Source organism: Molossus molossus, unplaced genomic scaffold (genome assembly GCF_014108415.1).
Source record: "Molossus molossus isolate mMolMol1 unplaced genomic scaffold, mMolMol1.p scaffold_m16_p_12, whole genome shotgun sequence".
NCBI lineage: Eukaryota > Metazoa > Chordata > Mammalia > Chiroptera > Molossidae > Molossus > Molossus molossus.
This window is the reverse complement of record NW_023425347.1, coordinates 82,313,558-82,318,903: the sequence shown is the minus strand read 5'-3', so window position 1 is coordinate 82,318,903 and position 5,346 is coordinate 82,313,558.

Below are 5,346 nucleotides of genomic sequence, written 5' to 3'. Positions count from 1 at the left end.
TGGCCTAGAGCCAGTGGCATTTCCTCAAAATCTCAGACTCCTGGGAGAGTCAATAGAGAGGAAGTTAATCAGGAAATGACACAAAAAAGCGAAGTCAGGGCTTTAAGGTCACAAAACAGCTGAAATGTGCAGCTACAGATCTGGAGGACAGACTCTAACCAGCATCCTGCCATATATATATTTTTTTTATGTTTTTATTGATTTTCTTTTTTAAGAGAGCGAGATAGAAACATTGATATGAGAGATAAACATCGATCCGCTACCTTCTGCACACCCCCTATTGAGGATCAAGCCTGAAATCTGGGCATGTGCCCTGACCTGGAATTGAACCGGGACCTCTCAGTCCATGGGACAACGCTCAATCCACTGAGCTACACCAGCTGGGCACATCCTGCCATCTTTAATTATTTTCCCCAGAGAGCCTGCAGAAGGCAGGTGTGAAAGGACTAAGATCCTAGATGTTTCTGCTAGAGATTAGGATAGAAGTGTATACTATGGATTATTTCAGATGCAATTGTCAAACACCAAACACAAATGGATTTTTGTGGATAAAAAAATCCATAAAGTCTTCAGGTATAGCTGTGTTTCCTTCATTGTCAGTTAAATTCCCCCCAAAGTAGCAAGATACCCACCAACAGCTCTACGTTTATATCCTATTTGCTTAGCCATCCCAGAAGTTTAAATTATCTCCCAATACTTGTAGCAAAGATCCTAGGGTTGCATCACATTTAGCCCGTGGTGGATCACTAACACCTTCACCCCCTGCAACCAGTCACTGTCGCTGGGACGGCAGGGATGGAATGCTTTGATTTACCAGGACAGGGACATCTGCCCACACTAGAACTGCAGAATAAAGCAGCCTCACCAAACCACATGAACTGACTGGAAGGAAGGGTAGTTCCCTGAGAGAAGATCACAGTTTTCTTACCAGGAGAAGGAATGAATAGATGCTGGGCAGGCAGTTGACCTGTACAAGGTGGGCAGGAGCCATAGGTGATAGGTCACACGCATAATAGTTCATTTGCCTGGACTCTTACCCTGGGTTATGAAAGCCCTAAAATCAATTTGGCAAATACTTCCTGAGTGTTTGCTATATACAAGGTCTAGCACCTTCCACATAATAAATGTACAGCAAGACATTCCTCTGCCACCATCCCCAATAAAACAATTAGCAGACTCAAGCTCTTGCTTCCTCCCATAGGAGTATAACAGGCAAACTCCTATTCATCTCTCAGAAATCAACTCTAGAAAAAAAAAGAAAAGAAATAAACTCTGATGTCATTTCCCAGGAAGCCTACAATGCCTGTCAAGAGTCAATTACCTTCCATCCACCTCTGAACTTGATACACACTGATATTATCACACTGTACCATATTTATTGATTCTTCTCTGTCTCACCTAATAATGACTGGCATTTCTGTATCCCTAGTGCCCAAGATATATCAAATGCTCAGAAAAGTGTATTGACCTGAATTAAAATCAGTTCCTGGGTATGGCCTGTCCTCAGACTTCTGTAGAACATTCCTGAAACCATTTAGCTTCCCTTCCCAATAGGCCTTTTCAAGAGTCAATTTGCCATTATCTCAATTCAACTGAATTAATACTTATTTTGAATGCCTATGTTATGCCAGGTAGTAGTATTAGGCTTTAAGGATTCAGAAATTAATGAGATACATTTCCATTTCAGTACTCTAAAGAGGCCAGAACCAGCTCTTCTACCAGAATTTCCTTAGCTGGAAAAGGAAATCTCTGTTCTGGCTTCTACTCTGCTTTGTGACCTGGTCATTCTCCTCCCTAACCCCACCCGCCACCCCCGTCATTTCCAGGCCTTTTCCCCCCCAAGGGAAAGCCTGACATGGTATAAAATCTGTAACAGATGTGTATTTGTGGAATTAAACTCCATTTTTCCATATGCTTAGGCTAAAAACCCTGGAGTAATCCTTGATCTCCTCCTCCACACATCTATCCATCTGTCAACAAATCCTATTGACTTTCACTTAAAGTCCAAAATCCAACCATGTCTCATCACCTCACTCAATCTGGTACCAGCCATTAACATCGCTTGCTAAGGTCATTACCATAGGTTCATGTTTGGTCTCCCTGCTTCCACCCTTGTGACCCTACAATCTATTCTCACAGAACAGGACAGAGTGATTCTTTAAAAATAGAAGTTCATGAATTGTTCAGCATTGGGATGAGAGATGGAGGGGCAGCTCTCTCCTGGATAGACTTGCTGTGGGAGGCTGTAGTTTCTTTGGTGAGCCCTTTCCTGGGGCAGCTGACAGCAGCCATATCGGGGACTCCAGCAACCTGGCTCACACTGTTTGTCCCTCCCTCGTGATTCCCTGAGGCCCTGCCCCACCCAGCCTTTGGGCCCACCCAAGCTATTTCCAGTGGCTTTACCAAAGAATTGGTCTGTCTTGGATCCTGCTTCAGATTTTCCTAAAATCTCTCAAACAAGCAGCATCACCCTGTCCGGTTTGGCTCAGTGCTTAGAGCGTAGGCCTGCGGACCCAGAGAGACCCAGGTTCGGTGCCTGCTAAGGGTACTTACCTCGGTTGCAGTTTGTCCCTGGCCCCGGTTGGGGTCGTGTGGGTGGCAACCACTTGATGTGTCTCTCAAACATGGATGTTTCTCTTTCTTCCTCTCTCCCTCTCACTCTATCTGAAGATAAATGCAAAAATGTCCTCGGGTGAGGATACAAAAAAATTTAATCAAACAAACAGCATCTGGTCTCAGGGAGCCCTACATTTCTCGTTAAGTGGCCTCAGTTGCAGTTCAGTCCCGGGCCCTGGTTGAGTCATGCGGGAGGCAACCAATCAATATGTCTCTGTCACATTGATGTTTCTCTCTGTCTCTTCCTCCCTCCCACTCTATCTGAAAGTCAATGGGAAAGTGTCCTCAGGTGAGTATTTAAAAAAAAAAAAAAAGTCCAGGCGGTGTGGCTCAGTGGTTGAGCATTGACTCATGCACCATGATGTTGCTGGTTTGATACCCAGTTAGGACACATGCCCAGGTTGTGGGCTCAATCCCCAGTGGGGAGCATGCAGGAGGCAGCCAGTCGATGTTCTTTCTCATTGATGTTTCTATCTCTCTCCTTCTCACTTCCTTTCTCTCTAAAATCAATTAAGGAAAAAAATTTTTTTAAAAGAATCAACCAATGAATGTATAAGTGGAAAACAAACTGATGTTTCTCTCTCTCTCTCTCTCTCAAATCAGTCAATCAATAATTTTTTTTTTTTTTTTTAGTAAGTTCAGGCCCTGGTCGGGTACCTCAATTGGTTAGAGTGTTGTCCCCGTACACCGACGTTGCAGGTTCCATTCCCGGTCAGGGCACATACAAGAACCAACTAATGAATGGATAAATGGGCGGAACAATTAATTAATGTTTCTCTCTGTCTCTAAAAATCAATAAAAATGGAAGTTCAAACTCTTCAACTGTTCCCCATCTCATTCAGAGTAAAGCCACACAGTCCTATATGGTCCATCCTTTCTCATACCCTAATCTCCTGTCTATTCCATCCAAGCCACACTGGCTCCTTGCTGTTTCTTAAACACACCAGGCATTCATGCTTGTGCCTGAGGATCTTTCCACTGACTTCCTCTGCCTGGAATGCCCCCTTTCTCCAGATATCTGCATGACTGACTCACTCATTTCCTTCAAGTGTTTGTTCAAAAGCCATCTCAGTGAAGCCTACTCTGACTGCCCTGTATATAATTGCCATGTGCTGTCCCCGTTTCTTGTGTCCTCCACTACAACCATTCCCTTCTTTTTTTGTTTTTTAATTTTTTTTTCTTTATTGCTTATAGAGAGAGAGGAAGGGAGAGGAAAAGAGAGAGAGAGAAACATCGATGAGAGAGAACATCGACTGGCCACCTCCTGCACATCCGCCACTGGGGATCCGCCCACAACCTGGGCATGTGCCCTAACGGGGAACCAAACCGGCGACCTCCTGGTGCATGGGTGGACACCCAACCACTGAGCCACACCAGCTGGGCACAATCAATCATTCCCTTCTAACATACTACTGAATTTATTAATTTAATGTCCATCTCCTCCCACTTGACTGTAAACTCTGAATATCAATTAAAGGTTTACTAATTCATACAGCTAATTAAACATTGATGTCTCTTATGTGCCAAGCACTGTGCTAAGTGATGAAACTACCAGGTGATTAACAACTTATAAGTTCTTATGAAGGAAGAAACCATAATAATTAATAGCAGTAGCTCATTTATTGAGTGCTTCCTCTGTGTTAAGTGCTTGCTGTACATAACCATAGTAATGATGGCTAACATTTATAAAACAGACTCTGGCCCAGCCGGTGTGGCTCAATGGTTGAGCATCAACCCATGGACCAAGGGGGGTCACAGGTTTGATTCCAGGTCAGGGCACATGCCCCGATTGTGGGCCTGATCCCCAGTAGGGGGCATGCGGGAGGCAGCCAATCCATATTCTCTCTCATAGATGTTTCTCTCTCTTTCTCTTCTTCTCTCTCTAAAATTTAATAAAGAAAAAAATTTAATAAAATAATAATAAAACAGCTCTGGCCCAGCTGGTGTGGCTCAGTGGATTGAGCGTCCTCCCATGGACTGAGAGGTTCCCGTTGGATTCCCAGTCAGAGCACGTGCCTGGGTTGCAGGCTTGATCCCCAGCAGGGGGTGTGCAGGAGGCAGCCAATTGATGTATCTCTTTTACATGGATGTTTTTATCTCTTCCTTCCTCTCTCTCAAAAAAATCAATAAAAACATTTTTTAAAATGCGTAACCTAAAAAAAAAAGACTCTGTTCTACATGTTTTATTTCATTTAATCCTCACCAAGACATGACTATTACCAGCCTCATTGTAAAGGGCAAGAAACAGGATTTCAAGGCTAGGAACTGGCAAAGTCAAGATTTGAACAGGTGGTGACAGGGGTGTAGGGTCAGATGTGAGAAATATTTAGATTTTAGGGTCGGTAAGACTACGTAAAAGACTATATGCGGCCAAGGGAAAAGGGGTTCTGACTCCCAGGTTCTGACTAAGGTGGACCAGAGAGCAATAAGGCGGAAGGGAAAGGTGACAGCCCTATTTGGGAGGTGCTGTGTTTAAGGAGCCTGTCACTCAAGGATCCAGCCCATCTCGGGCAGGAACTGAGACGACAAGCGGGTTCCGGCCTCCTCCCAGAGACGCTGGGAGAAGGCACGCACGGAAGAGCAGGACGTGGGCTTCCCTGCCTCTCGGGTTTCTTTAGCAGCAGCTGCGGGAAGGGCGTAGGGGACTGTAAGACAAAGACCGCGCAAGCCCCGCCTTTGTCCAGACGGCCCCTTTAAGAAGCGCGCCCCCAGCCTCTAGCCCAGCCTTGT